The sequence below is a fragment of the Carex rostrata genome, chromosome 27 (genome assembly GCF_964058835.1).
Source record: "Carex rostrata chromosome 27, lpCarRost1.2, whole genome shotgun sequence".
NCBI classification, from domain to species: Eukaryota; Viridiplantae; Streptophyta; class Magnoliopsida; order Poales; family Cyperaceae; genus Carex; species Carex rostrata.
The window spans coordinates 1,012,568-1,025,386 of NC_135944.1; the positions used below are offsets into that span (position 1 = coordinate 1,012,568).

At 31.2% G+C, this 12,819-nt stretch overlaps 1 pseudogene across 1 annotated transcript; it reads left to right on the forward strand.

The window, feature by feature from the left end:
* Nucleotides 1-10,542: 10,542 nt before the first annotated feature.
* LOC144544796 (cholesterol 22-monohydroxylase CYP90B52-like) lies at nt 10,543-12,601 on the forward strand (annotated as a pseudogene). Its single transcript, XR_013508341.1, has 4 exons — nt 10,543-10,902; nt 11,624-11,948; nt 12,217-12,376; nt 12,509-12,601. The product of XR_013508341.1 is annotated as a cholesterol 22-monohydroxylase CYP90B52-like (transcript).
* Nucleotides 12,602-12,819: the final 218 nt, after the last annotated feature.

Sequence of the window (12,819 nt, forward strand, 5' to 3'; positions counted from 1 at the left end):
ATTGTATTTCATCTATTTTTAAAGAAATATATTCAACATTTCTAATATTTCAATTCAAAAAATAAAAAATAAATAAAAAATTCTATTTTGTAAAAAAAAAAAAAAAAGAGAGGTTGGAACCGTGGAAAAATTCCACGGGTTGGGTAGTTTTAATAATGTTCTTGGATCATGGTTATTATTATTAAATTATTTTTTTAATTGGGTAAAAATAAAAATGTCGGTGTTCTAAGAAATCATGGAGTAAGCAATCTTCTCTATCATTTTCTTATTATTTAGGTAAACTGGACAATGTATATGTAAGCATATGGGAATACCTAAATAAGAAAGAGGGCTTAAGGTCCAACTTCCATGTGCTTGTTGCCAACAAGAAAATACTCATCAATGTCCATGTACTTTTTTTTTTTGCTTTGTATATTTCATGGATTGATATCAACGATCCAATCAGTACGTCTAGCAGCAACTTGCTAATTTAAAAAAGAAAATTTTTCATGTGTGTCCATGTAAACTTTTAAAATAGTCAAACTTCCTATGAAATCACAATAATTTCCGATATCTTCACAACAAAATAACTTTCTTACTTCTATTCTCATTCATTTATTTTACCATTTATTTAATTATTTAAACAATTAAATTAACCATGACACCCTTTAATATTAAAGGAAGATGTCCAAGAAATTTTTAGACTATGATAATTAATTATATTATCTTCAATTTTGTCCTGCAATTAAGATCTTCATGAATCTTTCTTTGGTTCTTCAATTTAATCTTGCAATTAATCATCATGAACCTACAAATTCACTCATACATGGAAATGATTAAATTCAACCATTGTATATTTTACAAATTAGTCAAACAAAGTAATTACAAGATTCCATACAGCCAATAATCTCCCCCTTTTGAAGTTTCCAATTAAGTTTTTTTCTTTCTAATTTCTTAGACATCGTTCATGCAAATATATGAAGTCGCAAATCTATGTTTTTTATGTATATTATTTTTAATTACAATGTTATGGATGTAACTAATAATATATGATGTAATTATAATTGCTGTTTATATTGGTAAATATAGTTTTTTGGTATGGTATTTTTTGTGTTTAAAGTTATAGTTTGTTAAATTTAATTTCATAATTTTGGTATTCAGATCTAGTATTTGATTTGAATTCAGATTGAGGGTTTCATTTTTTTTTAAATATGAATAATCCGCGGGTATAAATAAAAAACAACCATGTATAATTAATATTTTCATACATGCTTTCACTTAAAAGTCATGTATGCTATGTTTGGCGAAAACAATTGACGAAAAAATATAAATTATATACGGTTTTTAATAAGAAAAAACCCGTGTAGGATTGGTGTTTTCATACTTGGTTTTAGATCCGTGCAAAATTTACCGACCTTATTATATATGGCTATCACGGACGCGGTTGCAAAACCACGTATGAACCTATTTTTCAGCCGTGTATGGAAGTGTTTTCTGTAGTAGTTCAAAATGATGGAGAAGTATATTGGTTTACAATTAATTGCACTCAATGTGTTGAGGAATGTTATGGGTTAATCAGTATTGTATAGTAAACACGCAATGGAGCAAGATAAGTCAACTAAGTGTATAAGATTATTTAGTGTTTAAACTACTCTTTTGGAATAATTTCAATAATTGAGATTTTGAACTTCTCAACCTCAGGTCGCTATATCTGAATAACATATTTCGTTATTTAGGTCATATTTTAATTAAGTAGTGTATAATTATTTGTTAACGTGTTAGAACAACATTACTTTTTATTGATTAAGTTATATAAATGGCCTCAGCAGTCTTGAATGATGAGGAAAATATTTTATTATCAACCTTAATTTAGTGTTAGATTGGTTTTTATTCAAGAAGTTATAAATTTTACATTTATAAATGGATTACTTGTGAAGTAGATTAGTTGCAATGGATTAAATTCATCATTTGAAATTAGTTCGATATATTTTGAAATTAAGCTTGTCAAAGAATTCCTAATATATTTATACTTGGCAGGTTTTAAAAAGACAATTCATAATATAAGTATATATAAATATTTATATAAAGTTGATCAATTTTTTTTGAGTGAGTTGTTTAAAAAAACAATTCATAATATATAATACATCAAACTCAACATGACACGCAGCGCAACCAACCAATTAAGACTGAGTTATATGGTGGTCCCCACTAATTAAATATTAAGAATAATTATTTCAATCCTCTCACTCCAGTATCCGCATCGTATCCTCAACAACAATAGACAAAGGTTGTACTATGGTTGCCACTAATTATATAGTCTCCATTTTTAGTTCCCGCACTCATCCTCACGTCAACTTTTGTAGACATAAATACTTAAAACATAAAATATTAATACTTGCAAAAAAAGACATTAATACTTGTTGTGTAACTTATATGATCATCTCTTTTTTAGTCCCCTAATTGTCCCTGCATCAACTTTCTTCTAAAGGTGTATATATGGACCCCGTATCTCTGCATCAATATTCCCCAATCGTCCTGTCAACATTTCTGTAACAATAATAATTAACCTCACATGTATAAATACTTCAGTGCTAGGTTTAAATACTTTAAATACTTGATATTAATTAATACTTTTAGATGTAATACTTGCACGATGAGTTATAAATACTTGCGTGACGACGAGCCTGAAAGTACGTTATCATGGATCTCATTTGAAAGAGAAATTACGTAGACAATTTTCGTGGTTTTATATTCACAAAATTTCTCATAGTTTGTGAGAAATATGGATGAGATTGAACAAATAAAATTTCTCTAAAAACATATGGTCCCCGCAATGTAGTTTGAGTGGTCCCCATAGATTTTTATGGTGCGGTTACATTTTTGGAAGATTTGATTAGGGACACAATTATTTATTTAAAAATTGTAAACCTCATAAATATAAATATTTCTGTGCATAGATATACATATTTCCGTGCATAGGTATAAACAGTTAAAAAAAAAATTCAGCATTGCAGTTTTTGCGGTCCCTCCAAACAGTTATGATAATTAAGATGCGAATACAATGTGAGTACTAGAGTGCCAGTACTCATATATATCAGCTTCCTAATATTAATTCGGAATAATGTCCTTTAATTAATAAATAATATCATGGCTCCACCGTGCAGACATTCTCCGGAGCATCTTCATATAAAATTTTCCATTTTTACGTTTCTTAAAATGATTTTAACATATTTTACAAATTCATCTATCGAAATATAAGAAACTGTAAAAAATCCAGCCAAGTACCTCAATACTGTCCCTCATTAGAATGCGTACTCAAAATAGTTCCTGACCCCTAAATTCCTGAAACTTTTTGGGCATTTAGAACATTATTAGACATGCATTTCCCTATAAATAACAAAAATTATAGTTTAGTAGATTGCTCAGAATTAAGTTTTAAAGTCGGGCTGTTAGAATGACTTAGAATTATAACAGCAGCCCACTCAGAGCCAAAAATAAAATACTAAAATAACCCTAAAATTCTATAAAAATTCTGAGATGATTATGATAACCTCAGTACCACTACTGTATGCTTCAACCATAGAATCATCCTAATAACATTTGAATATATATACAATAGGTGTAAGAAAATAAACTGTAGCACAAAGACAAAGTGTGCTATGGGCAATTAAATAACCTGGGGCATGATATTCATGACATGCAAATGCATAAATACGACTTAGAACACTTGATTGTATAAATTGACCATTGGAACTATGCATTGCAAAGGAGCTGTTCTTCTACAAAACAAGAAAAAAGCTTAGAGTTTGATGGTGTTTCGGAGAGAAAATCGGGACAAAAAAAAGAATTATACAAGGTTTTTAATAAAAAAAATTGTAGGATTAGTGTTTTATATACACGGTTCTGAAACCGTGTACAATTTACTGTTCTTATGATATACGAGTCCTGCATACACGGTTGCAAAAAAATGTATGAACCCATTTTTCAGCCGTGTTATACAAGTTATATTTTGTGTGCAAAATAATGGAGAAGTATATTAGTTTACAATTAATTGTAGGCTATATGTTGACGAATGCTATGAATTAATTAGTATTGCATACTAAATACGCAATGGAGCAATATAAGTCAACTAAGCGTATACTATTATTTAGTGTTTAAAATACTCTTTTGGAATAACTTCAATAATTGAGGTTATTGACTAAGTAAGCGTATACTATTATGTAGCTGTCTAATTAATTATTCGATAACGATGTGACAACAACATTATATTTTACTGAACAAGATATACAAATAGCACCCAGCAGTCTTGAATGATGAGAAAGTCAGTATATATACGACCTTAATTTAGTGTCAGTTGATCATTAATTGATAGGGTGACTGGGACGTTCTAACTCTGATAAATATGAACGCTGACTTTTTCTTTTTCATTTTCGATGTATAAGAAAGTACCGGTATTTTTATTAAAACCATAAAAAACAAAAAAAATTTACAGATCTGGCTCCAACTTGGAATTTTTTTCAAAACTTCCCCAACCGCCTGGGGCCCAGGCGGTCCATTATTCTACCTGACCGCCCGGGGCAGGGGCGATTCACTAGGGACCTGACTACCCCTCAAATTAGATCTCTGATCATGCACAAAGCACCCTAGCCTGACCTTTGGTATGGTACCAAGTCCAAACTCAGTAGCCAAGCACTAAGCAAAGACCACTGATATAGTTCAATGCACTAAAAATTAACATCAAATTTGACCTCTGCTGGTAAATCAGAAAGTTTGGACTGATACAGGGATCAAACTGCAAAAGTGATTACACCAGCATATAGAACATTAAAAAAATATACAGAATTGACATAAATTTAAATTTATTTGGATTTTTTCTATAATTAGTTATGAATTTTCAAAGTTTAGCTTTTGAAAAAACTTTAAACGGCCATAACTTTGGCTATGAAAGTTTGATTTGCGTGTATGACCACTTCGGAAAGGGGGGGGGGGGACGAGATGGATCTGAATATCGCCTCGTGGGTCATCCCCGGGCGAAGCATCAAAATTTGAAAAAAAAATGTCGTTTAGTGCCTCAAAAATTCAATTTAAGTTTTCGTTCAACGGTAGACGTACAATGATCGGTATTTTATTTAGCCAAAAACTTGAGAGATTATTCAAGATTTATCCATATAATTATTTTAAAATGTATTTACAATTTATTGTGTGCATTTGCTTATTCACGAAAATGGTATATGTTGACAATAATCAAATAATCCAATTATTCTCTCTCGCGCTCTCCAATTATTCTCTAAAAAAAAAAAAAGTTGACATCATTGATGCAATCTAACTATATTTCCTTGTGTATATTTGAATAAAATAAATTATTAAGAATCAAGGTTAAGTCCTTAATTAGTATTATCTTTAGACTTGTGATATCCAACTGACAAATCAAATCAAAGTTATAAATAGTTACGACATCTCACTCATAAATATATCAAATGTCTAATTATTTTTTGGCATACACCCTGAACAAAAAAAAAACTAAAATTATTTAAATGAAAATATTAAAATCTCTAAACAAAAAAAATTGAGGACCGCGCAGCAGAGGGGCGGTCAGGTAGAATAGTGGACCGCCCGGGCCCCAAGCGGTTGGGGCAGTTTTGAAAAAAATCCCAAGTTGAGGGCAGATCTGTAAAAATGTTTTTTTAGGGTTTTAATAAAAATGCCCGAAGAAACTATAAGATACTAGAGATTAAGATATTTTTAGTGTTAACCGATCAACGCTCAAAGTGACATGGAGCGCAACCACGGATGGTCGAGTTAGTCGAATAATATTAATTGGAGGATCCTTGTTATAAATAAAATTTAATATGTTTTATATGATATTCATTCAAATTTAATATATTTAATATTTTTATATGATATTCATTCATGTCATCTCCTCACTATTTATTTATTTCCACTACTTATTTATTTGTGGAATTAATTTATATAACATTTTATGTATAATTTCTAGACTATAAATAAAGATCTTAGGAACTTGTATATACATAAAAAGACATACAAAAGAAGAGAATAATAAGAAATCTGCATTTTCACTCTCTATATTTCTCTTATTATTTATTTTACTTATGTTGCAATTTTATTCAATTTTACAAGACGTTATCGTACGTAGTCCCTTATGGCACATGGGGGGTGAAGATTGTGTTTTAAAAAAAATGTCGGATTAGTGTTTTATATACATAGTTCTAGAATCGCGTACAATTTACCATCCTTATTATATATGATTTTCGCTTACACGATTGCAAAAGTACTGTGTATAGAAACTAATTTTTCAGCCGTGTTGTACTCATACAAGTTATATTTTGTTGTGCAAAATGATGGAGAAGTATAGTTTACAATTGCAGGCCATATGTTGAGAAATACTATGAATTAATTAGTATTGTTAACTAAACACGCAATGGAGCAATATAAGTCAACTAAGCGTATACTATTATTTAAAGTACTATTTTGGAATAACTTCAATAATTGAGGTTATTAACTACGTACTCATCCTTAGATTGCTGTAGCTGTATAATTATTCGATGACCACGTTACAACAGCATTATATTTTAATGAATAAGATATACAAATATATGGACGCTGACTTTTTCTTTTTCATTTTCGATGTATTTTTTTTTTTTTTGATAAAAGTGGCCTATGCCACCAGTTTCATTAGAAACTATATTTGTTCTTACAAAATGTGCCATGTTGGCTATTACAGTACCCAAAAGTATAACAAAGCTAGTAGGCTATATCTCCATCTGATTGTTAAGCAACCAGAGGATGAAAACACTAATCATCAACTAACATATAGGGGGAAATGACATACAAATCATACAAAACATAACAGAGCATAGAGTTGAAAGATGCATAACAGACTAAGTCAATTATAGGTAGTAGCTAATCATCCAATGAACTCGTAGATAGTGATGAGTTGGCAGTGTTGTTTTGCAGGAAGGCAGCATCCATGGCATCTATCTCCTCTCTGTCTCTGAGATAGTCAGAGAGGTCTGACCCTTCTAAACCATGAATAAGATCTTCCTCGGAATCCTAGATACTGTTGTCCCCTGTGGATGTATCTGTCTCCGATAGGGTTATAATGGTGCCTGCATGATACAATTGAGTAACATCCATAGGTAGAATCATGGTTAGTTTAAAAAAGGTCTCATCGTTGTTTGATTTGCACCAGTATGAGGATAATGCTATAATTTGAGAGCCTAAATATGCTAAAGTTGGTACTGTGGTGTTATTAAAGCATACTTTATTCCTATTCAACCAAATTATCCAAAGGGTTGCAGCTCTAATTAATTCTATAAGTAAACTATCTTTGAGAGGTATAAATGCATCTAGTATCCAGAGATCACTAATGGTAACACAGTCAAATGTAAAGTTGTTATGGGTTGCTATCCAAGACCAGATGACTGATATAATAGGGCATGTTACAAACAAATGATCTATGGTTTCATCTTCATTACAAAAATAACACTTGTGGTCTCCTACCCAGCCCTTTTTAGCAAGATTATCTTTGGTCAATATTTTACCTTCCTTGACTAACCAAATGAAAAGTGGAATTTTTGTTTTCCAAAGTGTTTTATATTCTTTATCCTTGATGCCTCCATAATCTAACCAGTTATAAAGTGAATGGACAGTGAATTGGCCTTTTGTTGACCACCTCCAATAGATTGTATCTGGGCTTGTACTACTAATACAAGGGGATAGGGAGTAAGATGTATAAAGATGGTTCCATTCTATAAGTAGGACCCCAGTGAGTTGTCTATTGAATTGTATTGATAAGGAATTATTGGGAAAGGCATATGAGACAGTAATTAGGGGATCTGAAACTATCTTAAATAGGTTAGGGTAGGTGCAATAAAGAGCACTTTGTCCTTGCCATCTATCTAACCAAAATAAAGTATTATTACCATTACCTACTTGTCTATTTAATCCTAATTCCACAATATGTCTTATGGATATAATACCTGACCAAAAAGAGGAGCATTTATGTATTTCTAACCCTGAGGAGGTGTATTTTTCAGATAAGACCTCCTTTCATTTACCTTTACATGTAGGATCCTTGAATCTAAACCACCATTTAGATAACAAGGAAATGTTCATGTTTTCAAGATCTAGTATACCTAAGCCTCTTTGGTTTTTACTTCTACAAATTTGGTCCCATTTAACCAGGTGGTATTTATTTTTTGGTAGAATCAGATCCTGACCATAGAAATTTCTTTCTTATTCTATCTATTTTTTGTCTAACACCAACAGGTAACCTATATATAGAAAGCCAGTACAATGGGATGGCTGTGAGAACTGAATTTAATAAAGTTACTCTACCTCCTAATGACAATAAGGAACCTTTCCAAGTTTGCAGTTTGTTTTCTATTTTAGTAATTAGGGGTTGCCAATCTGAAATAGATAATTTCTTCCAATGCAATGAGACTCCTAAGTATGTAAAGGGTAAGGAAGAGAGTGGACAACCTAATTGATTAGCTAGACTGGTTGCTAGTTCACTAGTCATTTTCGATGTATAAGAAACTATAAAAAACTAGACATTAAGATACTTTTATTATTAGATGATCAACCTCTAAAAGAGCAATGTGAACGCTCAACGTGACAGGAAGCGCGACTACGGAAGGCTGAGTCAGTCGATTAATATTAATTTGAGGATCATTGTTATAAATTAATCATATTTAATATGTTTTATATGGAGATCCATTGATTTTCAGCTCCACACTATTTATTTATTTCCACTACTTATTTATTTGTTTCTATCCTATGAAAAGAGATATTGTGAACTTGTATTATACATAAAAAGACAAACAAATTAAAGATTAGTCTGGACGAAAATAGAAAATTTGAAAAAAGAAGGGAGATCGAGAAATAGAAAAAGTATATGTGATTCTTCATGAGTAGAGAGATTTGTACGGACAAAATCGATCTGAAAAACAGCCAATGTTAGGATAGGCATGAGAGACACTGATCCTAATCCACTTCCGTTTTTTGTTTTATTTTCTATACTAAATTATACAACATTATAAGAAATTAGATAGAATCTTTCTATTATATCTAAATTTTAATATTTTTTTTGTCTATTTTCAAATAAAAATTATATTTTAGTAAAGAAAATTAAAAACAATAAACATAAGCGGATTTGAATCAGTGTCTTCCATACCTATTCAAACATTTGTTATTTTATGGATCAGTTTCGTCCATACAGATCTTTTACTCATGAAGAATCGTAGATACTACTCTTTATGTTTCTCTTTCATCCTTTTTAATATTTTCTACAAACAAAAAATTTCTCTTGCATGTATGCTATTGCTATGCACATGTATATTATTAATATGGTATTCATAGATAAGCAATGCGGTACATAAACCAATTCTAAGAACTCATAAAATTTGGAACTTCGTGGCCAGCATGAGCAATGAGAATTTTGATGGTCAAATTTTGATTTGTCATTACTAAGTAATATAATTTTATTTCACCATTCATTATAAGAAATGGAAAATAAAAAATACAATTTTGATATATGGGCCATGTAAATGAAGTATTTTATTTCACCATTTATTATAAGAAAAGGAAAATAAAATCATGATCCAATTTGATTTTCCTGTTATAATAACTCAATTGTTCCTTCTATCGATCACAATCAACATTGTTGGAAGGTCCCTTGCAATCACATGAAATGAATGTGATGCTCTAAGAAATCATGGAGTAAGCTGTCGATCTTCTCTATCATTTTCTCATTATTTAGGTCAACGGGACAATATATAAGTAAGCATATGGGAATATCTAAATAGGAAAATGGCCTTAAGGCCCAACCTCCATGTGCTTGTTGCCAACAAGAAAAGACTCAACCGTATTCTTTTATTCTAAATTATGTATGAGTGTGCAATGACACGTACCCCTTGACCAGTCAGCTTGTTCATTCAGATTGTATATATATATATATATATATATATATATATATATATTCGCCACATTATTTCGATCGGTTCCTTCATGTAATTCTGAAGGGCGGTGTTATTTTAAGAGTAACCATTAAATTACGGGACGTTTTTTTCTTCTTTTTATATCCAATTTACCCTTCTATAGATTTTTCTAAATATGATAGAAATTTAATAAAAACTTGTATCAAATATGTACAAAGAAACTATTAAATGCTATTGAAAAATAATGAAAGAATGATTTGCCTTATGCCTTTTTTTTATTATGGTGACACTGCTACTTAATTTGAGAGCTAAATGTGCAACTCAAAGAAAGTTTTATATTTTTATATCAAATTTAGTAGCCATTACGTGTATATCAAATTTAGTTTTCTCTATGGGCACTATATTGAGTCTTGAAGGAAAGAATTTTTTTTAGTTCCTTAAGGTAATTCTAACGGAACCAAAAACTTCTATGGGATCGAAATTTGCATGTTATCCATCCATCATTCAATTTATGCAAGAACTGGACCCAATCGGATGACTCAAATCTCAGTTTAATTCAAGGTTGAAAAAACCCTTCAAATATATGGCTAATTAGTGAAAAATAGAGGGATAAAAGGGGAAAAGTGAGAAGCACGAGGGCAAAAAACTATAAGCAGTTAATTGGCCCTTGTTTTCAGCTTTACATGCATTCAGCCCAAATCAACTCATTTTCCCTCACACGCTCCTGCTCACACTAGATGGAGGCACATATCAATAGAATTGATCTCTCATCTTTTGCTCTCCTATTGCTCCTTGTTCTTTCCGCAGTCCTTTTTCTCTATGCAAAGCATTATGGAAAAAGAAAGAGTTGACCCAATCTCCCATTAGGAAGCATGGGATGGCCATATATTGGAGAAACCATTGCATATTACAAGAAACATCCTTGCTATTCTCTAGGTCGCTATTTGCAAAACCGTAACCATAGGTAATTGAATTTATTAATTATTAAGTGTGTAATAATATTAATTGTATAGTTATATCTGCATGTTTACTTCTAGCCTGAATTGCCTCTATTTATTCTCTTCTTTATTCCAGCCTGTTGTCATATGGATATGAATATTGCAAAAAAAATGTAATTAGATCACACTATGGTTACATTTTAGAAGGATCCTGGAAAAAATATAGGTGCCACGAAATTATAGCATGCCAAGTTGCTACTCCATCGTGCTAAGCAGATATGCATTAATATGTACATTAAGCATCTAATAATTAGTAGCAATGTAATCGTTAATGCACACAACATTTGATTATGGGTTTTAGGATTTAGGTATAAATGTTTACATAATATCTAAATTTTCGTTTTGCTAAGTAGATAATATCATCGGTCCTGAGCTCTATTTTAAAAAGAAAAAAAAATGAGATGGAGTATACCAAATTTAAATTTTTATAACATAATTGTTCATTCAGATTCCAATCTAACTAAAATGAATCCATAACAATGAAAAGGTAAGTCAATTACTTTATTTGGCACTTGTAATAATTTAAAAGAAGTGCCACTTGTGCTCTTAATTAATAACAAACATTAGGAGACACAATAATTTGATTGGGATATGAACATTTAATAGAAATCTAGATGAGCGAACTTGCATTTTATGAAATAATAGTTAACACGCGCACCAAAAACATATGAAGCACTTTATTTGTAGATATGGAAAGATTTTCAAATCAAATCTCTTGGGAGAACCAACAATAGTCTCAGTCGATGCAGAGTTCAACCGGTTTATACTGCAAAATGAGGGACGATTTTTCAAAACATCATATCCGGAAAGTTTCACTCGGATCTTCGGGGAGACATCATTGTTAGCACTGAATGGTGAGAGACACAAAGAGGTGAGGTCTATTGTAGTAAAATACAAGTCTAACGACATGTTACGTACTCGTTTCCTACCGGATATAGAGCAGATCGCACTCCTCGTTATTAACGAGTGGAAGGATGGTATGTGCCTTTCTGCCAGAGAGGAGACCAGAAAGGTATGTAACTAAATTATATTATGTAATACAGATAACAATAGTAACAATAGGCCATAATTGTAATGTGGTCTGAGGATTGTAGTATATATCTATAAATTATATCACCCAGTTCATATATACCATGACCAACGACTAATTGGCTTAAAATTTGCCCAATGTTAATTTATTGAAACACATATATAGAATTGACCCGTAGTGTAACAATCTATGATTAATGTACGACGTTCACTTCTTATTTGAACATTATATTGTATTTTTATCTATGCAGTTTACATTTTATATGATGGCGAAGAATATTGTGAGCATGGAGCCTGGAATGCCAGAAACAGAGAAGATAAGGAGAGAATATACTGCTCTCATGCAAGGGTCAAGGGTCCGTATCAATTCCACTCAAATTCCCTGGAACTCCATATTGGAAGGCTCTCAAGGTGCTTAAAATCTCTTTTACAAAAAGAAAAAATATATTTGAACTATAGAATTATCAATCAAAAAGGTATCATAACTAATCATAGCATATTCATGGGTTATAAGATTACTAAGAAAATGATTTGTCAATGCAGTCCCAATCAGAGATTTATAGTGTTATTGGACGCAATATGGACTCAAGGATAAAGGATATGAATAGGCAAGAAGATATGAAAGGAAATAATTAATGACATGCTTTCCATGTGTTTGACAGAACCAAAACTATCAAAGGAACAGATCCTTAATCTCCTCTTTGGCATTATCTTTGCTGGTCATGAGACCTCTAGTATCGCACTCGCTGTTGCCATATTCTTTAATTTCTCGGCCATTGCCCCAAAGCATTTCAAGAATTAAGGGTTATAAAAATTTATATGTTTCATTTTTCTCGTTAATTACTTTCTCATGG